The sequence below is a fragment of the Monodon monoceros genome, unplaced genomic scaffold, assembly GCF_005190385.1.
Source record: "Monodon monoceros isolate NGI ecotype Baffin Bay Population unplaced genomic scaffold, NGI_Narwhal_1 Super_Scaffold_7, whole genome shotgun sequence".
In the NCBI taxonomy this organism is placed as follows: domain Eukaryota; kingdom Metazoa; phylum Chordata; class Mammalia; order Artiodactyla; family Monodontidae; genus Monodon; species Monodon monoceros.
Window position 1 is genome coordinate 92,050,324 of NW_021703784.1, and position 22,813 is coordinate 92,073,136.

Genomic DNA, 22,813 nt, shown 5'->3' on the forward strand with positions numbered 1-22,813 from the left:
TCCAGGTCTGACTGACGTGACAGCTAGAGCTGGCCCAGGGACTAGCCAGTCTTTTGGGAGACATGGACTCGGTCCCACGGCATACCTGACTTCAGCACGTGCTGGCAACCCAGATACGAGTGAGACGCAGGCCCTGCCCTTCTCTGGCTCACTGTCTAGCCAGGCGGCATAAAAATATCCTCCCTCTCTATCATGAAACCAGCTTTCCAGGACCCCACGTTGCAATCCCTGGCCAGCCTCCACCTTATAACTCTACAGCTAGGCCTCCCAGCCTCCAGCCTGCCGTCCAGTGCCAAGGTCTGGCCTACACTGGAGGAGGTGGCATCTGATTCTGCTTTGCTTGGGAAAACAGCTCCATTTACATATATTTGGACTGTGCAGCTTGCCTCCCCACTCAGCCTCGGCTTGGGCCTCAAAATGAAGCCTTCCTGTAAGGCACCGGAGACAGGTCTACCGGCTGGGAAAGGGGGAGGTCTCTGTTGAAGTCATCATTTTCCCTAATGGAAACTGCACTCCCAACCCCCCGACAGGGCAGGGCTGCTGGTGGTCTGGAGCCCCTGGGTGGGCAGTATTTCCAGATAACTGGGCTGAGCTTGTGGGAGCTCACTGACTGCCTGTCACACTGAGACTCTGGACCCCTCCCCATAACACCACAACAAAAGGCCTTCGACTCCCCTTTCCCATAACATCCCTCCTAGGGTTCCCCCTCCTGCCCTCCTAGTTCTGGCAGCCATGCTGGCCCCCCCTGGAGCACTGTGGCCTGGAAAGCAGGTGACCTGGGAGCAAGGGTCTGGCCATATGGAGACCAGGATGGTTCTTCCACAGGGGAATGCCAGGTATTGCTGTGGCAGAGCTGCATCTCAGCCAGGAGTCTCCCCTGAGGACTCACAGGCAAAAGGCAAAGCCGTTCAAAGTTGCCAAGAGACACGATTCATTCACTTGCCAATTACTGAGTTCCCACTCGGTGTCAGCTCAAAGTTAAGACCTGGGGTTCCCCGGTGAACAAAAGCAGACACAGTCCCTTCATTCCTAGTGGGGAGGTGGTGAGAAATCACAGTGATGAATGAGAATTAAAACTAAGGGGAGGTGCTGAGGAGAAGAGGAGCTTGATTCTATGAGGCCTGACACAAAGAACCAGATGAGAGTCTGGGAAGACTTCCTGGAGGAAGTGAGGCTTGCCTTGTGTTCTGTCCTATCAGTAGGAGTTAACCAAGGGAGAGGGCAGAAGAATGAGGATCCCAGGTTTGGATGAGCAGGGAGTTTTTCAGGAAGTGAACGTAAGTCCCGGTCAGCAGGAGGACAGAAATGAGCAGAAAGTCATAGGGGATGGGCTGAAATTCATGGAGGAGAGATGGGGGAGGCAGACCAGGCAGGGCCTTGACGCTATGTTAAGAATCTGTATCCCCACACTTGAGGGACAATCCATGTCTTCACCTGGGTTTGTGTGCCTGTGGGGCAACTTGCCCAACGACAAGAGTGTCTAATGTCCATCCCTCACTGGAGGATTTTGACATCCATATAGATATTATTACTTATATCTTTTTAAAGAAAAGCCAAATAATTTATCCAAGTGATTAAAAGTTGTTCAAAACTTTAAAAATGTTTCCACAATAATTTAAAAAAATTCTATTATCGTATCCACAGGGGATTGGTTCCAGGAGCCCCCTCTTATACCAAAATCCATGGATGTTCAAGTCCCTTATACAAAATGGCCTAATACAATGAAAGGATGGTCCCTCCATATCCATGCATGTGAAACCCACAAATACGGAGGGCTGACTATACATTTATTGAAAAAAATCTGAGTATAAGTGGACCTGCGCAGTTCGAGCCCATGTTGTTCAAGGGTCAGCTGTGTTTATAAAAGTTTAATTTTAAAGTCACTATTGAGTCTAACACTTAAGAGCAGGCAGGTGTGTCCTTTATGAGCTGAGGGTCACTTCCCCTCTCCAAAACCCTTTTCTCATTTGGAAAATGGCAAAGTATCTAGTTCACAGAACTACTGATAAATTAAGGAATGAATGTAAGCCAACAGCAGGCACTTTGCGTTCAATTAACTATTCATGAGTTTTAAATATCCTCCCACCCAAAACCTGTTCCATCCTCTGTCTTTCTCACTTTGAAAAACAGCCTCACCCTGTATCCAGCAACGTTGAAGCCTCAAATCCAGGAGTCTCCTTTATAGCACACTTCCTTTACCCCCAAAGTCTGATCCACGGGCAGTAGGCGCCACATCCTGAATCTGCCCATGTTGGCCACGTCTTTGCATGTCCTCCCCCTTTCTCTCCTTCCAACTCTCTATCATGGCCCCCTCGCTCACTCTACTGCTTCTCAAGTGGCCTCCCATTTGCCCCTGCCCCCCACGGTCCATTCTCCACACAGTGGCCAGAGTGACCCTCGGATCCCCACAGCTCTGAATCCTTCTTAACATTCGGGTACAAGTTAAGTTGCAGCTCCTCAGCGAAGCCTCTCCTGACTACCTGTCTTAAGTCATTCCTCCCCACCCCTCACTTTCTATCCCTTTATCTTATCAATTTATCTACAGCACTTCCACCTATTTGAGATTATCTTAGTTATTTGTTTACTTGTTAGTGCCTAGAATGTAACTTCCTGGAGGGCAAGGACCCCTCAGTCTGGTTTATCACTCTATCCCCAGCACATAATAAAAGCTTGGTAAGTATTTGTTACGTGTAGGGATTAATAGCAATACTGTTCATATAAAATTAATTTGGAAATGCCTCAAATGTCACCTCCTCTCTGAAGCCATCTCTGATTTCTGGAGCATTTTGTGCCTATGTCTACTGGCCAGCTGACCTGGGGTTGAGCTGCTTTAAGGTAAGGTGGTCCAGGGCTGATGAGGGTTGCTGTAGGGTTTTTCTGAGAGAATAGCTCAGCCTTGTCGCCCTGGAGGCCTGGAACCCCCACCAAGCAACAGGCTGGCACAGGCAAGGAGACTTCATCCCCATCGTGCAACTGATGGGCCAGAGAAGAAGAGGTCAGGACCAAAAACTAGAAACAATTTTCAAAAGAGGGAGAAAACTTCAACCATCGACCACAATGTAATGAAATGAGAGAGCCACCCAGGGAAAATTTGCATTTTAAAAACTGAGATCTTCCAGGGCCCAGCCATACCAAATCAGCATCTGGTTTTTGCCATATAATTCATCTCCTCACCCAACACTTGGAGCCTCCCTAAATGGCTCTGCTTGTCTGGTCTGATATCCTGGGACTGCCTGGAAAGCTGGGAGTCCCTGACCTCCCCGGGGTGGCTGAGTCGAAGAAGATGCAAAAAAGAGAAGGCAAGCTCTGTGGTCAACCTGGATTTGGGTTTCAGAGGTTATTCTGGAGCTCTGAATAAAGAGCAGATTTCTACTGGGTTAACTCATGTTACTGCAGTGACTATCGGGCTCCAGAGTCATTGGATTCAAATCTTGGCTCTACAAACTATAAACTAAATGACTGTGGGAAAGTCACTCAGCCTTTCTGGGCCTCAGTTTCTTCACCTGTAAAATGGGTACCCACCTCAAAGGGAGATTAAATGAGAGAATTTATATAAATTGCTTAGAAGAGTATTTCACACACAGCTAGTGCTGCTTTGGTGTTTGCTTTTATTATTATCCTTTATCTACACAGACTGGCTTCCTATAATATAATATTAGAGTAAATCATGACAAAATTACAATTCAAAGATTGAAGATTCATTCTACCTCATCACCAATTCAATAGGTAGAACTTCTGGATTCTTGTCTACTAACCTTGAAGTTTTCAGTCTTAACATAGATTAGAAGAAAGAAATCATACTTAGCATGATGGGCCATTTAGGGCTAAGACCCCACTCTGAGCCTCCAGCTTCTACCACCCCAGTGTTTTCCTAGAGAATAATCATTCTGAAGCATAGACCTGGGAAGTAAGAAGATTATTTTCATCTCTCTGGAAAGGCCAAGATAATTAATGGAAAACAATGATAAACAGTAAAAGCTTGGTATAATGTATAGTTATAAAATAAATATACAAAAGTCAGTAACCTTGTTATATAGCAACAATAACCAGTATAGTGGAAATAAAGAATTCATTCACAAAAGCAACAATACTAACAACAACAGATAGAATATTAGGAATAGATTTGGTAAGAATTGGCAGGTTCATATGAAAAAACTATATATATGAAATATATATATATAAACCCCAAAAGTATAGAAAGGAGGACTTGAGTAAATAGATATGTATCTTTTTCTTGTCTAGAAGGCCTCAAAATTATACAACCGTCAATTCTCCTAAAACATATTGAAAAATCCAACCCAATCTCAACCTAAATTCCAGTGCGGTTATCTTTGGAGCTTGAAAGCATGGAAGAATAAGTAGGAGAAAATAAATATCTGGGGCAAAAATGAGAAAAGATGGAAAAGTTGCGCTAGCCGATATGAAAATACTTTATAAAAATAGAATACTATAGATGCTGTGATATGGGATCAAAGATAAGGACATCAATAGAGTAGATTAGAAAGTGCAACTTAATATGAGAACTCAGTGCACTAGAAGAGACACTTCTAATCAGAGGGGAGAAATATATTATTTAATAGATGAGGTAGGCAACTGGCTGGCCATTTGGAAAATAATAAAGACAGATGCATACTTCTCTCACCAGAATAAATTCCAGATGGAATAAAATTTAAATGTAAAAACCCAAACCATAAAAATATTAGAAAAAACGATGGAAGAATATTTTATAAGGAAAAGCCTTTATAAGTGGCAAATGAGACCCAGAGCCATAATGGAAAAAGATAGGCAGTTTGAGGTTTTACAGATTTTACAGTAAAACACATTGCAAATAAAGTTGAAAGACAAGCTTTGCTTGGGAAAAAAATATGACAGAGATATGTTTACTATCTGTAAGATAGAAAGAGTTTCTACAAATCAATGAGTAAAAAAAGCAAAGAGCCTGAACAACATTCAGAAAGATGACCAACCTCTCTAACAATAAAAGAAATGAAAAATTAGAACAATGAAATATATTCTCCACCCCCCACACCCCCCATTGACAGTTTTCAAAGATCAGATACTCAAAGTTGGCTAAGAGGTTCGGAAATAGGCATTTTCATACATTGCTGGTAGAAGTAAAATTGGTTCAAGCTTTCTGGAGAGAAATTTGGCCATATCAATCAACATTTTAAATGTGCAAAATACGGAGAATAAATCTCTGTCTTTCTGGTGGTTCTTACACATGTTTTCATGTGAGAAAAACTGTGGCGTAGTGGATGCTGTGGTATTTCGCCCAGATCCTCCTTCAGCTACTAAGAGGGTGGGCAGCTGACAGCTGAGAACCACCCTCACTCCAGCCACCCCAGGGATTGCTCTCCGCTGAAAAGAAACATCTTGCCCAAGGTCATAGCCTGAATCCAATGACTGGTTAATGGAAGTGTATAAAGACTTAACCTTCTCAGCCCAATGTGGGGTAACTCTAGCTCCAGAACTCCCTGTGGGATTGGCTGAGGCTTTTGTTGCGTCTGCATTGCAACCTAACTCCTCCTTGTGCCCAAGAAATGCTTCCTTTGCTCCCTTGCCAATGTTGATGCTGAGAACATCTTCCAATAAACCTCCCACAAGCAAATCTCTGTCTCAGAGTCTGATTCCCAGGAAACCTGACCTGTGCTGTTTGGTGCCATGAGTGGTCCAAGAAGGCAAATTTTAAAATGGGATTTTTGAGCTGGATTATCTGCTGCCCTGCTGGCAATGAGGGCCTCATCGCTGTTGGCACGTGGAGCACTGATCATCACTAGAGCACTGTAGCAATGAAATTATTAGTCTTTGACTAGTAGTGGACTGGGGTGGTTTGGAGTAGAAAGGAACAGAAGGTTTGGACAATGTAACAGGAGTGACAGGTATGGGGGAAATAGTAATTCTAAGGACAGTAGAATTGAATGACTGTTGCTAAGGGCAATAGATGTTTTGGAGCTAGACAAGGAAAAGCTGAAGGAGTTTAGAATGGATTTGAGGACATGGGGTGGGGGGAGGGGGAAGCTGGGGTGAAGTGAGAGTAGCATTGACATATATACACTACTGAATGTAAACTAGTCAGCTAGTGAGAAGCAGCAGCATGGCACAGGGAGGTCAGCTCGGTGCTTTGTGACCACCTAGAGGGGTGGGATAGGGAGGGTGGGAGGGAGACGCAAGAGGGAGGGGATATGGGGACATATGTATGCATATGGCTGATTCACTTTGTTATACAACAGAAACTAACACAGTACTGTGAAGCAATTATACTCCAATAAAGATCTGTTAAAAGAAAAAAGCTAATTGTTTTTCCTTCTCTGATTGCCATAGCTAGGGCTTCCAAAACTATGTTGGATAAAATTGGTGAGAGTGGACATCCTTGTGTTTTTCCTGATCTTAGAGGAAATGCTTTCAGCTTTTCACCATTGAGTATGATGTTAGCTGTAGGTTTGTCGTATATGGTCTTTATTATGTTGAAGTATGTTCCCTCTATGCCCACTTTCTGCAGAGTTTTTATCATAAATGGGTCTTGAATTTTGTCAAAAGCTTTTTCTGCATCTATTGAGATGCTCATATGGTTTTTATTCTTCAATTTGCTGATGTGGTGCATCACGCTGACTAATTTGTGGATATTGAAAAATCCTTGCATCCCTGGGGTAAATCCCACTTGATCATGGTGTGTGATCCTTTTAATCTATTGTTGGATTCGGATTGTTCGTATTTTGTTGAGGATTTTTGCGTCTATGTTCATCAATGATATTGGCTTGTAATTTCCTTTTTTTGTGATATCTTTGTCTGGTTTTTGTATCAGGGTGATGGTGACCTCATAGAATGAGTTTAGGAGTTTTCCTTTCTCTGCATTATTTTGGAACAGTTTCAGAAGGATAGTTATTAGCTCTTCTCTAAATGTTTAATAGAATTTGCTTGCGAGGCCATCTGGTCATAGACTTTTGTTTGTTGGGAGTTTTTAAATCACAGCTTCAATTTCAGTACTTGTGATTGGTCTGTTCATATTTTCCATTTCTTCCTGGTTCAGTATTGGGAGATTGTACCTTTCTAAGAATTTGCTGATTTATTCCAGGTTGTCCATTTTATTGGCATACAGTTGCTTGTAGTATTCTCTTATGATCCTTTGTATTTCTGTGGTGTCTGTTGTAACTTCTTTTTCATTTCTAATTTTATTGATTTGAGTTCTTTCCATTTTTTTCTTGATGAGTCTGGTTAAAGCTGTAACAACTTTGTTATCTTTTCAGAGAACCAGCTTTCAGTTTCATTGATCTTTGTTATTGTTTTCTTCATCTGTTTCATTTATTTCTGCTCTGATCACTATGATTTCTTTCCTTCTACTAACTTTAGGTTTTATTTGTTCTTCTTCCTCTAGTTGCTTTAGGTATAAGGTTAGGTTGTTTATTTGAGATTTTTCTTTTTTCCTGAGGTAAGATTGTATTGCTATAAACTTCCCTCTTAGAACTGCTTTTGCTGCATCCCATAGGTTTTGGATCATTGTGCTTTCATTTTCATTTCCAGCAGTATTTATAATAGTGAAGACATGGAAGCAACCTGAATGTTCATCGACAGATGACTGGATAAAGATGTGCTACATATATACAATGGAATATTATTCAGCCATTAAAAAGAATGAAATAACGCCATTTGCAGCAACATGGATGGAACTAGAGACTGTCATACTGAGTGAAGTAAGTCAGAGAAAGACAAATATCATATGATATAGCTTATATGTGGAATCTAAAAAACAAAACATACAAGTGAACTTATTTACAAAACAGACTCACAGACAGAAAATGAATTTATGGTTACTGGGGGGAAGGGTGGCGGGGAGGGATGTTTAGGGAGTTTGGGATTGACTTCTACTCTTTAGGGTAGAAGAGCTTCAGGAAAGGAGTTTCTATGAAAGGTCAGACCTTTAGGAAGGAGTAGGACCCTGAGATAAGAGCTTGGGACATCTGGACTGATACACTTGAAAATCTTCTGTCTCCAGATAACCTTGAATCTTCTGACCATTTCTTTTTTTTTTTTTTTTTTTTGCGGTATGCGGGCCTCTCACTGTTGTGGCCTCTCCCGTTGCCGAGCACAGGCTCCGGACGCGCAGGCTCAGCGGCCATGGCCCACGGGCCCAGCCGCTCCGTGTCATGGGGGATCTTCCCGGACCGGGGCACGAACCCGTGTCCCCTGCATCGGCAGGGAGACTCTCAACCACTGCGCCACCAGGGAAGCCCTCTTCTGACCATTTCTTGATGGCAATGCAGAGGCCTCTGACTTACAGGCAATATATGCCTCCCTTAGAATGTGCTCCTACCTCCCCTCCTGACCATCAGACGAATAATTAGGATTAATTCACAACATAACTCAGGCAGGGATATGCTGGACCTTCTAAGAGGGGAAAGGGGCAGTATTCTGAAGGAATAGAGCCAACCGGAGTTGGTTAAGAGAAAATGGCATCCTCGGTTGGACGGGCGACCAACGAGGGTTTTTCTTAATCTATACAATTAAATTTAAGAATGAACAATCGGGAGTCTGAGAGCAGCCACCCAATAAAAAGCCATGATTCCTTGACCAGTTTCTGATCCTGAGTCAGTTTTCAGACTTAAACCCATTGGCTGAAGAAGAGGCTGGGTCTCCAGGAGGAAGGAGCCTGCGACATCATGGCAAGTGTATATGATAAAGATTTCCCCAGCCCTTCCACCAAAGGGACCTATAGCCATTTACTTGGGTAACTGAACACTGGGGAAAGAGGTATTCCTAAACATTTTGAGGACTATTAGACACAGGGCATGAGCTGACTCTGATACTCAGGGACTCAAAGCATCATCGTGGGCCTTCTGTTGGAGTGAGTGCATATGGGATCCAGCCCCAGGTTACAGTGGGTCCACTGGGCCTATGGTCTTACTCAGCTCATTTGCCTTGTCCCCAAATTTATCACTGTAATGTCTACACTTAGAAGTTGGCAGAATACATTGGTTCCTTGGCATGTGAAGGAAGATCCAAGTGTCAGCTTTTGAAATTGGCCCCCTCATCCCAACCAAGATAGTAAATTAAAAAAATATTGTAGGGCTTCCCTGGTGGCACAGTGGTTGGGAGTCCGCCTGCCGATGCAGGGGACACGGGTTCGTGCCCCGGTCCGGGAGGATCCCACATGCCAAGGAGCGGCTGGGCCCGTGAGCCATGGCCGCTGGGCCTGCGCTTCCGGAGGCTGTGCTCCGCAACGGGAGGGGCCGCAACTGTGAGAGGCCCGCGTACCGCAAAAAAAAAAAATAATAAAAAAAATATTGTACCCAGAGTTGGCGGAGGGTGTAGGGGAAATAGCAGCAATTACTGGCACTCAAAAGTTCTAAAGGATGCATGGATGGCGGTCCCATCCTCTTTCCATTTAATTCAGTCTGGCCCCTATAAAAGCCAGACAGATCCTGAATGATGACCATAGACTACTGCAAACTTAACCAATTAGTAGCCCCTATTGCAGCTACTGTGCCAGCTGTGGTTTCTCTGCTAGAACAGATCAGTGTGGGCTCTAGGAAATGACCTGACCACTGATCTGGTGAATGTGTTATTTTCCCTCTATTGGACAGGAGGGTCAGGAACAGTTTGCGTTCAGTTGGAAGGAGCAACAGTATATCTTTACCGTCTTGCCCCTGGGGCTATGTTAATTATTTCACCCTCTGTCATAATATAATCTGAAGGAACTGCACCATCTGGATAGCCTGCAGAGCATCACACTAGTCTTCTAGGTTGATGACATCAAGTTAACAGGACTAGATGAACCAAAAGTAGCAAATACATTGGAAGCCTTGGTATAACTCCTCCAGGGAGTGGGAGGTAGTCCTAGAAGATTTAGGAGCCACTTTAGTGAAGCTAAGGGCCCAATCTGGTCCTGGTCTAGAGCATACCAGGACATTCCCTCTAAAGTAAAGGGCAATTTATTGCATCCTGGTAGACCTCTTCGGGTTCTAGACGCAGAACATTTTACATGTGTTCCACCTATACATCGAAATACATGAGAAGCAGCCAGCTTTCAGTGGAGACCAGAGCAGGGTCTGTCTACGACAGACCCAGACTGTAGTGCAAGAAGTTCAGCTGCTTGGGCCATATGACCCAACAAATTCTATGGTACTGGAGCTCTCCAAGGTGGGAAAAAGTGCTATGTAGATTTTATGGCGAGCCCCAGTAGGAGACTCTCAGTGTAGACCTCTGAAGCTCTGGAGCAAGTTCATGCCATCTGCAGTGGAAAAATAGACATCGTTCAAAAACAGCTCCTGGAATGATACTGATACTGATAGAGTACCCAACCACGGACAGCAAGCCTCCAGGTAGCCAGAGCTGTCCATCATTAGCTGAGTCCAGACAGCACTGCAAAACCATAAGTTTGGCCCAACAGGACCAGAGGGTACAAATAAGTTGACACGCAAATAACCCAAATCCCCACATCATTGGCCACTGTTCCACTCACCCCATGTCCATATGCAGGGTCCTTATAAATAACTGATAGAGGAGGGGAAAAGTTCACAGATGACATTTAGAATGGATAAATAACAAGGTCCTACTGTATAGCACAGGGAACTATATCCAATCTCCTGGGATAAACCATAAAGCAAAAGAATATTTAAAAAAAAAGAGAATGTCTACATGTGTGTAACTGAGTCACTTTGCTGTACAGCAGAGATTGGCACAGCACTGTAAACCAACTCTACTTCAATTTAAAAAAAAACAGTTAAAAAAAAATTCACAGATGGGTTAGTTTGACTTGTGGATGCAAACAGTGCCTGAAAAACAGTGATGGCGGGAGATTCTAGCCCTGGGTGGAGTTTTGGGCAGTGACCTGGTCATCCACTTAGTGTAGAAAGAGAATTGGCCTGAGGTTAGAATATGGACAGATTCATAGGCAGAGGTGAATGGCTTGATTGGCTGTTCAGGAAACTGGAAAGAGAAAATTTGGAAGAAATGGGTGGATGGATTTAAGGGAACAGGCATAAAATGTGAAGATTTTTCCATTGCATGTTAATGTCTGCAAGGGAGCGTCCACCTCAGAAGAGCCATTAACCAACTAAACAGACAGAACAACTCAGCCAGATGATGTCAGCCAAAGAGATATCGGCCACCCCAGTGCCTGTACAACTGGCACTGAATGGAGTAGGCATGGTGGCTGGGATGGAGGCTACGCATGCGAGGGGTCCCAGTCCTCAAGGCTGATCTAGCTATTGCCACTGCTGGAACAGTTGGCGCCAGGAGTGGGACCAACGCTGAGCCCCCCACATGGCAGTTTCCCTTAAGGAGAACAAACAGCTTCTCAGTGGCAAGTGACTGTGTTGGATTCTGTCCACCCAGGAAGGAGCAGATTTATCTTGACTTAAAGTGACACATACTCAAGGTATGAGTTTGTCTTTTCTGTCCACAAGGCTTTAGCCCATACCTACCAGTATTCAAGGTCTAGCCAGGTGTTCGTCCACCCACCCAGTTAGTGCACAGTATTGCATTGGACCAAAGGATCCACGTTAGAGCAAAGAAGGCACAACCCCCTTCCTCCGTCTTCGAAACACATCATTTCAATCTCGGCTTCCATCGTCACTTCTCCTCTCTGATCCTCTTGACTTCCTCTTATATGATGCTCGTGATTATACTGAGCCCACCTTGATAACCCAGGATCATCCGCCCCTCTCAAAATCCTAAAGTTAACCGCATCTTCAAATTCCCCTTTGCTATGTAAAATGACATATTCACAGTTGCGGGGGATTAAGATGTGGACAACTTGGGCGGGTGTGCATCATACCGTCCACCACAAATGGTAATCCCAGCAGCCACACTGATAAGACAGCCAAGGATGAAACCCTACCTATAGTTCTTTCACACACTGCGCTTTGAAGTCTAGGGAGCTGGTCTACCTGATCTTAGCTAGGACAGACAGCAGAGCAAGGCATGTTAATTTAGAGCCATAGAAAGGCTAATGGCTTGGTGAGAGCTGAGGGTTGGCAATGGCAGTGATGCTGAGCAGGGAGATTAGCCCAGGATACTCTGCACAGGTGGTGATGGAGAGTGTGCAACGCAGAGCCTGAGAGGACAGCAGTGCTGTGTTGGTAAGACAGTGCCAACAGTCAGCCTTCAAGCCAGAGTTCAGAAATGCGAACCCAGCCACCTTGCCAGCACAATTAGAAAACAAGAGAAACCGCTGTTTCTGAGAGACAGTGCTGCAGCAAGGGGTCATCCCTCAGGGCCTCATTCCTCGGCTGGAAGATGAGGGTGATACTAAGGGTCCTCCCCTATGGAGCTGCCATGAGCCTCCATGAATGATGGGTGTAAAGGGTATCACGTGGGACCAGGCACATAACCAGGGAGTGCTAGCCAGGCACAGAGCCAGCGGTGGTTGTCTATCCACCAAGAATTATGCTCTCCTCCCAGAGTACAGAGTCATTACTGGCAAACAGCCGTCCAGCCGAGGACGACAGTTGCCAGCCCCCTCATCCGTGTGTGGTCACATGACTGGTTCTGCTTGATGGACCGTGGATAGCGTGATGAGTTCCTTCAGGCTGGGCCCACAGAATCTCTCCTGGTGGCCTCCACATCCTGCCTCTCATGTCTCTGGCTGAATGTTGATGCCCAGTATGACCTTTGAACCTAGGAGATGAAGATGGCATAGCCTCCATCAACCTGGGTCCCTGAGAACACGGGGCTAACACCTCCCTGGTATCCCACGGCCATTTAGACTTTACATGGATGAGAAATAAGCTTCTATTATGTTAAACCGCTAAGATCTTGGGATTTGCTCTATTTTGAGTATCAACTAACAACTGATCCAGTTGTCAATGATTACTTAGCCATTTTGTCATCCTGAATATCTAACCCAAGATTATAAAATTGACATGAGGCTCAGAGAAAAGCCTCAACAAATCTGGAAATAGCAGGATGGAGCAGTGCATCAGTTATAGCCCTTAGGCCCCATGACTGACCCTGTTGTGACAGTTTGAGACACACAGGCTCAATGTTGTACCTGGACTAAATGAATATATCCATCATGACAGATCTAAATCATGAAGCGCTTCCTATGTGCTGACTCTTCCCTTGCTTTATCCCCCTGAATCCCATTAAACCAAGTTTATAACCATTTTACAGAGAAGGAGCCTCTGTAAAAACTGCACAGAGAAGTTCTGTGATTTGCTGAAGGCTGCACAGCTGGAAAGTAGGGGAGCTGGGATTCAAGGCCAGGGCTCCTGAAGCCAAGCCAGACTCACAGGTTCTGTGCTGGCCTTCCTTCCTGGGCTGGTGGGAGCTAGATGGATTGCCAGACTCATAAGGAGAGTTTTCGTTACAACAGTGAACGATTGCCCAGGAGGTGGCTAAAGCCATCACATTAAGATGCTTAGAATCAGATTTGTATAATTAACAGGGAAGGTCCTGAAGAGAGGGCTCTAATTTATGATGCTGGAGCCAAGGTGGCTACAAGGTTTGGGTTAGAAGACGTAGAAAGAGAGAGTGACGTGGCCTGTTTTCTCCTCTCACTTCGTCTGTCTGGCCAACATCATTAATGTTTCTGCTATTGGCTCTTTACCTCAAACAGAACAAAGCAAAACAAAATAACGAAGCTTTTTGAAAATTCTATTTCAGATTTGGAGATTTATGGGTTCACAGTTAAATAGTCTTATGGGAATTAGGGCAGGGGTGAACGCTCATTACAAATGTCAAGATCTTTGGGTTCTAAATGCCTGAAGAGCCATCTAAAGGAGTCTCGATTTCATAAGCAAGCATCGCTAATATGGCGTATTAAGATCTGTGTCTATTATCTGTTGCCACAGTAGTGTTGATTCACAACCACGAAGACTTGGATGCCTACAGCAGTAAACATGTATTTGGCTCAAGAGTCTGTAGGGTTCCACTGATGGGGGTGGGCTTGGCTGACTTCAGCTGGACTTGCTCATGCTTCTGCTGCCAGCTGCGGGTTGTCTGGGCAGCTTTAACTCGGCTGAGTCTGTGCACATGCCTGGAGTTGGCTGGCTTCCGGCTGATCTAGGTTGGCCTCGTCTGAGATGACTGGGCTGACCCAGCTCTGCTGCATGTGTCACATCCTCCGGCAGGAATGCCCAGACCTATATGAAGGTGCTTCTTGAAGTACAGTTGACCCTTGAACAGCACGGGTTTGAACTGCGCAGGGTCCGCTCATACACTAGTTTTTTCAATAACAAATACTATAGAACTAAAGATCCGTGGTTTGTGGAATCTGTGGATGTGGAACCATGGATATGGAGGATCCACAGGTAGAAGGGACCTGTCTATACAAAGGGACAACCCTAAGTTATACTTGGATTTTCGACTGCAGAGAGTGTTGGTGCCTCTAAACCCCATGTTGTTCAAGGGTCAACTGTATAAGCTAACATTCCATTGTTTAAAGCCGGTCACATGTCCAAGCCACAGTCAGAGAGGCATGACACTAAAAATGTACATAACAGAGAGTGAGGACCTGTGATGGGGTAAAGAATTAGGCAGAGGGTGGGGAGGAGGGGAGGGGGCAGAGGTATTAACACCATCTACCACAAAACTCATCATTTACTGTGTATTTACCATGAGCCATTTCCTGGGCCAGATCCTTTATATATGATCTTTAATACTCACAAGTATTATCATTCTGTCCCTGATTTAGAGCCTCAGAGAGGTGCAGTAACTTGCCCAGGGTCACACAGTTCGCAAACAGCAGAGCTGAGATTAGAATTCCAGGCCTGCTTCTACAGTAGGTGATCTTTCCACATCAGCACATGGCTTGGATATAAATATTTTTATTACTAATTTTGAGGCTCTATCATACTATAAGTGCTTAAATTTCTACCTTAAGTAGAAGATCTATCTAGAATGTTTGAGCCTTTGTTGGTTTGTAAGGGTGAACATTTGAAGTATACAATTTTGATATAAAATGATTACTCCCAAACAGCAAGAATAATGGCGATAGTAATAATAACAGGAACTTACCATGCGACAAGCACTTAGGTTTCATAATTACCTTATGATGTAGGTATCCTTTCTCCCTCTGCTTTACAGATGCTGATAAGAGGCAGATCTAGGCTCTAAAACAGGCACGATGATGCCAGAGCATGATGGCTCCCATCCTTGGTTATTAAGGAGAATTTCACACGTTTGGGAACCACTTTGGGGACAGTCAGATATGTCCCATGAGCCTCTCCCTCTTTGCCTTCACAGCTCCCTTTTATCTCATGTGATTGATCTTGGGCAGGGATGAACCAATCCTGGGTGGGGGTGGGAGGGTGTTGGGTGGAGGGGAAGTTTCCAAAGCCGCAGCCAGGAGATTGTGCTGGAAAGGGGGAGAGGGTCCTCCTCCCGGAGAGAACGGGCGCTGGCCACGGGGACCTGGCTTCTTGGCGGTGTAGCCTCCAAGATGGATGGTCATGGCCTTCAGGGCTGGACAACCTCTTCTCAGGCCTTTGATGCTGAAAGAAGAACAAATGTGAGCCGCCTGGCCACAGCTGCCTCTCATTAGGGCCGGCTTCTTCCAGCCCAGGACAAGGTGGACCCGAGAGGTAAGCCAGGGCAAACGCCAGATGTGTCCGCCACAGCTGGCTGCAAAACCTTGCTCCTGACTTCTCGCCCCCAGACCTACTTCCCAGCCCCCACCCGACATCCCCCTGGCTCCTCAAGCCAGAATCTGAAGTCCAAGTGGGTCCTCCCGCCCACCACCACCACTTCCCCCACATACCTAATCCATCAGCAGATCCCATCAGCACTGCTCTCAAAACGTGTCTTCTGTCTGACCGCTCTCTCCGCCTCCACTGACATCACCTGGTCCAGGCCACGTGTTCTATCTCTCCTGGACTTATTGCACTAGCCTCCTGGTATGGATTGAAAAATTCAAAAAATTTGAATTCATATGTTGAAGTCCTAGACCCCCAAACCTCAGAATATGACCTTAGTGGGGAATAGGGTCCTTATAGATGTAATTTGTTATGATGAGGTCATACTGGAGTAGGATGCGCCGCTAATCCAACATGACTGGTGTCCTCATAAAAAAGGGAAATTGGGACACAGATGTGCACACAGGGAGAATGCCACGTGAAGATGGAGGCCGAGATGAGGGTGATGCTTCTATAAGCTAAGGAATGCCAAAGATCGTCGGCAAACCATCAGAAGCTAAGGGAGGGGCACAAATAGATTCTCCCTTCCAGCCCTCAGAAGGAACCAACCCTGCCAACACATTGATCTCAGACTTCCAGCCTCCAGAATTGTGAGCCGAGACATTTCTGTAGTTTAAGCTGCCCAGCCAGTGGTTCTTTCTTGCGGCAGCCCTAGCAAATGAATACACCTCTGAACTGGAGTCTCTGCTTTCTCTCTTGCTTCTTTCCCCAACCCACATGCACATTATACTCCACAGAAAGTGGATATTTTAGAATTCTAACTGGGACCGTGTAATTCTCTTGCACTCGCCATGGCCTGCAAGGCCCTGGGAGACCTGGTCGTGCCGAGTTCTCCAATGTCCCCTCTTCCTTTTTCTCCCAGGGCCACTACACACCATTCACACCAGCCTCCGTATCAGTCTTTTTTTGTTTTTTGCTTTTTTGGCCGTGCCGCACACCTTGCGGGATCTTAGTTCCCCGACCAGGGATCAAACCTTGGGCCCTGGCAGCGAGAGCGCCAAGTCCTAACCACTGGACTACCAGGGAATTCCCCCTCCATGTCAGTCTTGAACATGCCAAGCTCCTTCCAGCTAAGGGTCTTTGCACTTGCTGTACCCTCTCCTCTCTTCCAAGTCTTTGCATGGTCACATTGTCTAGAGAGCCAGGGAAATATGAACACCAGTGACATCCCTGGGACAGGGAGGAGGATGCCACTGGAGAAAGGGGAGGGGAGGGAAGGATGCTGATGGAAGGGTGAGGGGCCTGTGCCTAGCTCACAGCCTCTGAGAGGAGAGGTTTGTTTGCCAGGGATTTTCACGTTTTGAGGTGAAGACCCAGATTCTTACCCCCAATTCTTCTCTAGGGACTTGTGTAGCCTCAGATGAGTCTCTGGGATAGTGATGCGGGCCTCAGTTTACCCGTCTGGAAAATGGATCTGTACATGACCTCATTCAGTTCTCTGGACAACAGTATAAGGTAGGTGTCGTCTCAACAATAGGTGCTATTAGTGTCTTTATTTGTTAGAGTGGGAAACTTAGGCTGGGGTTGATGAAGTCACTTGCCCAGATCACCCAGCATGAGGAATGGCAGAGCAGGGATTTAAACCCAGGTCTCTCTGGCTCCAGAATTCACATCCTTGGCCACTGAGCTATAGTGCCTCCAAGAACCTGGGCCCAGGACTGTCCACATCTGCAAAATGGGCAGGTGTCTGTGGAGGTGGGGTTACAAGGCACTGGGTGAATTCATCCAGTATGATTCCACGGAGCCTTTCTGAAATGAGAAGTCCATCTAGATATAAAGCCAGATGAAAAGCTCCCCACAAGCACACATGCAATAGATACTGTGCACACCCTGTGTGCCCTCTGCTCTGTGGCTTAAGCAGGAGAGAAATCCCCATACCCACAGGCCACACTCTGTGGACTCTCCCCGCATAGTCAGCGGTCGCTGCTCTTGGGGAGAGGGAGAAAGAGCTGGGGTAACCTCTGAGACTTTGTCAAGATGGAGATGTTTGCAATGGACATGGGGCCCCATGTTTTCAACTTTATACCAGCTCTGAGTTTAAAAACAAGCAATATAGGGGCTTCCCTGGTGGCACAGTGGTTGAGAGTCCGCCTGCCAATGCAGGGGACACGGGTTCGTGCCCCGGTCCGGGAGGATCCCACATGCCGCGGAGCGGCTGGGCCCGAGAGCCATGGCCACTGAGCTTGCGTGTCCGGAGCCTGTGCTCCGCAGCGGGAGAGGCCACAACAGTGAGAGGCCCGTGTACCGCTAAAAAAAAAAAAAACAAACAAGCAATATATGCAAGATTACAAAATCAATATTCTTGGAGCAAAGTTTGAAGCTACTGTAAACAAACGACTTTTAAGCATTCCTAATGCAGATTGCATATTATCCATGGGAAGTCGCCCGATACAGCTTGCCTGCCACCTGAAAAGAGCAGCTACTGCCCGATATCCTGCCTGTGGAGGGTGCCAGCCTCTGGGTTAAGACCCTCACATACAGTCCCATGTAGCCCTCAAACAATCTTCCGATGTGGATAGCAGCCTCCCTGTACCCATTTTACAGAAAAGGGAACTGGACTTCAGCGATGGTGGACCATCATGCTGGGATCACGGCAGGCTGATAAGCGACGCATAATTCATATGCTTTTCTACAACTTTCTTAACCTTTTGACACTCCCCACCTCTCACCTCTGTGTACTGTACCTTTTAGCTTTAACTAGCCTTTAGATGTGGTCCCCAGGGAGGTGTCACAAGCAACTGAGAAAGGCCAAAGTTTCCAACATTCTATAATTTAGATAAAAAGCTAAGCAATTTGGGAAGAAGGTTTGTTTCAGGAACGGCAGCGTTTGGGGAAGGTAGCAGGAGGCTTTGCATTGGAATGGGGACTCTACCAGCACTGGGGCACAATCCGGAGAAGGTGGGAAGAACAGCCCCTGTTACGCTGGGAGATGGGCAGGCGCAAGGAGGTGGTGCCTTGCGGCCCAGGGGGTTGTCCAGGCAAGCCTGGAGCACAGCCCTTCATCCCGCAAGAAGTGACAATGACCGCACGAGGGGACTGTGCCAGTGTCCCCCAAGCAAGCAGGGCTTGGAGAGAGAGTGGCTCCACAGTGTGGCAAGCGCTTCTGGGTGGGTGTCCAGGGACACCTCCCCACGGCTTCTGTGGGACTCAAGTTGGCTAAATGACAGAAAGGCAGGGGCCAAAAGCGGAGGAGAACCCCGAGCCCTGGGGAGCTGGCAAGGAGAGGCCCAACGAAGCCTGAGCTGCCTCCACGGGCACCAGCCTGAGGGGCCAGCAGCTGAGAACTGCCTCCAAAGGATGAAGGATGGGGCAGTGGCCCCCCACTGAGTAATGCCTGCCTCCCATGCTGGCCTAGCGAAAGCCTGAGAAACTCACTGCTGTCGGTGCATCCGCCTGGATGTGACCAAATTTCATTGCATCAGCACAATGAGGGCTCCGGAGAGAAATGAAGGTTTGTTACAGGAAAAGAAGAAGTCACGTTTATTTGCACACCTGCCTGTAAAACGTGTACCTGCCTTATTGTTCTACCTCACACTATGAGTTTGTTCCTGCTAGAAGGTTCAGTTCTCTTACACACACACACACACACACACACTCACACACACACTCAGGAGGGTCTCTCTCTGAACCTGTGTGATTGGCAGAAAATGTCACCCCCCAAATATGTCCTAATTCCCAGAACCTGTGATAAGTTACATGATGGGAGAATTAAGGTTTGCCTCAGTTGAGGCTGCTGGAAATGGGAAGCTCCTGAATTCCGGGTCCTGTGGGACAGGAACAAGCCGTCACTTTCCTGGGCCTCTTTAGTCTTTTCCAAGGGGGGGCCACCCCGTCCCGCACACCACCCTTCCCCCGCCTCCCCCGCCAAGGCCAAGGGTGGGAGTGCAGACCGGGGGCTCCTGCCTGTAAAGGCTCTAATGTGGGCTGGGAGCAGGAAAGGGGGCGGATAGGGCCCGCTGAAGTTACTGGAGAGCATCACACCTCGTAAAGCAACGCGAGCTGGCGCGCAGAGAGGGATAGCTCTCCCGACTTTCATCTCCTGTCAATAAAGCGTTATCGGCACTGAGCTGGGTTTTTGGCTCTTAATTCCAGATGTGGCCCAAGGCCCATCCCCAGCAGGCTTCTTTCCCCCCTGCCCTCTTCCCACGCAGGCCCCTCAGGGCGATGCTGCACTAGAGGAGAGGGACAAAAGGCCTTTAGGGACTGTGTCTTGGGGTCGCAGGAGCCAGGCCAGCCCAGCCAGGCTGGTGGAAGGTCATGGATGCAGAAATCCCTGCCCCTGAGGCAGAGAGGGGATGGTTGTGCCTCCACCAAGGGTCTGCCTGTCCCTGCTGAGGTGTGGGAGGGGCACACCCTGGACCAGGACTGTCCTTGACCTGAACGGTGACCTTGGACAAGTTAATTTCCTTTTCTGACCTCAACAGTCTTGGTAAAATGAGGCACTCGCTCTAGTTTCTTTTGTTAATTAGTCAATAACTATGTACTAAGCCCGTAGTCCTTGCTGGTTTCTGCTTAGTCTTGGGAGATGCCGGGTAGACAAAGAGCAGGGTTCCTGTCCTTATAAAGCGCCCATTCTCATGGCAAGAAGCAGTGAGTCCCAAGAAAACACGCACAGAAGCCAAATACCCAGACTGTGAAAAAATGCTGTGCAAGAAAGGAAGTAGGATGCCAGCTAGAGGAAAGCTCAGGGGAAGGAACCTCGTTAGGAAGGCGGTCGGGGACGCCCTCTCTGAAGAGGGAATGTTTGAGCAGAGCCAGATGGGAAGATGAAGAAGAAAAGCATTCCAGGAAGATAGAACAGAGAGTATAAAGTCTCCAGGTGGGAATAAGCTTGGAGCATTATAGGAACAGGAAAGCCACTGTAGCTGGCATGGAGTGAGTAAGAGGCAGAGGGGTAGGAAGTGAGGACCATCTGATAGCCAGGGGTCAGATTTCCTCGTGTTAACCAGGACCAGGTCAGGCACATGGCAAAGAAGTCCAGAAGTATGTAGTTTGCGGCTGGTGTGACACTGTGCAGTGTCACATCCCCAGCTCCTTCCATGTTGCTATTCCACATTCTCAGCAGGTGACTTACTCCTCGTGATCCAAGATGGATGCTTGAGCTCCAGATATCAAGTCCACTTTCCAGTTATCCAGAAGGAGGAAGAAGGGCTTCCCTGGTGGCGCAGTGTTTGAGAGTCCGCCTGCCGATGCAGGGGACACAGGTTCGTGCCCCGGTCCAGGAATATCCCACATGCCGCGGAGCGGCTGGGCCCATGAGCCATGGCCACTGAGCCTGCGTGTCTGGAGCCTGTGCTCCGCAATGGAAGAGGCCACAACAGTGAGAGGTCCGCGTACCGCAAAAAAAACAAAAACAAAAACAAAACAAAACAGAAGGAGGAAGAAAAAACAAAGGAAGGTGGCCTACTGGGGCACTGTTCAGTAGTTGAACACAGCATTTCTGCTTGCATCTTGATAGTAGGAATGCTGGGAAGTGGCTCTTTATTCCAGGTGGCTACATGCCCAGCTAAGAATCAGGGGTTATATTATATACTAAAGAGGAAAGGGAGAATATGTAGAGGTAGACACCTGACAACTCTACCACTGCCTATAAGGTAGGGAGTTCTCAATCAGAGCCTACCTCCTGGTTCCACCACTCAAAGCCACATCCAGCGCTAAACTGATCACTTACCCCATAAACCTAGCCTTCTCCATCTCAGGAATTGGCACCACTGTCCTCCAGTCAGTTGCCCAAGACAGAAATCTGACAACTCTTCTCCCACCTCCAGCAAAGACCCACATCAAGCATATCACCAAGGCCTGCCCCTTAGACGCCCCAAATATTCCCGAATCTATCATTTTCTCTCCATTTCCCCTGTCACCATCTTAATTAAAGGCCCATCTCTTCCCTGGTCCACTGCAGTGGCCTCCAAATTGGTCTTCCTGCTTCCCTACTATCAGTTCACCACAAAGCAGCCATCATCATCGCTCTAAGGTCCTTCAGTGGCTTTCTGGATAAAAATAATAAAGTCCCAGATCTATGATGTGGTCTTGTGATGACCAGGCTCTTATCTTCCCTTGTTTCATCTCCTCTCTCTCCCTCCCTCCCTCCTTCCCTCTGTCCATCTGACTGTCTGTCTTTCTCTCTCCTCCTGTCACATCAGCCTTCTTTCAAGCCGTCAAACATTCCAAACTCCTTCCTGTCACAGGGCCTTTGCACATGCAGATCCTGCTGTCAGGAGTGCTTCCCCCATCTCCTTTCTCACCTGATTAAATCCTATCATAGAGGGCCTTCCTACCACCTATCCTAGATGATGTTATTTGCTCCCACATTGCCCTGTGTATCTCACACATGGCACTTAACACAATTGCAATTAATTAATTGTTTTATGTCTGCTCTCCCGCCAGAACATCCGCTCCTGGGTGCGGGCAATGTATCATGTTCAAAAGGAGGGTGTATAGTAAACGGTCCAATGCATACAGTGAACTACCCTGTCAATCCTTGTAGCCAGCCTTGCACCAGGTGATGCCTCTCGATCCTGAAGAGGGACACACAGACATCTGGGAGTGGAGAGACTGTTCATGTTAATGGTGGGGCTCGTCTTGTACAGGCTGCTCATTACATGGTAAAGCCTGTGGCTTCTCGAAGGGAACTTAATAGCTTCACGAAGGGCTGGATTCTCAGCCACACACATGTGGTGGAGCCCATCTCTGGGCGTCAGCGACGAGCTTAAATCTCACTTGAGATGTCCAGCAGGCGGAATTCCAGAAGGTGAGAGACGGAGGGGCAGTGAGGGGCCGGGGAAGGGGAAAGAGGGGTCTTTGAAGGGTTGAAGGAAGCCAGGGTGGTTTACAGTGAGCTGCCCAGAGGCAAGCAGCATCTGGGACACCAGAAGCCTGCCCCACAGACAAAATGTCATTTTAGGCTTCTTTGGAGGAGCCAGTCTTTTGAACTTTTAGAGTATATTTCATTGAAACTTTGATTTGATCAGAGTGGCCATGATGGGCTGCGGGCCAGGAGACCCCAGATGGGGACTCACCCAGGCCACCCTGGTGCCTCACCGGTGCTGTTGCTCCTCCTCTCTGGGCCTGCCTCAGTTTCTCCATCTGAGAAAAGGGGGTGGTTGAACCAGAAGACTGAGAGTCCTTAAAATGAACTCTTGTGTTGATAAAACTACGAGCTCTTGCCTATCTCTGAAACA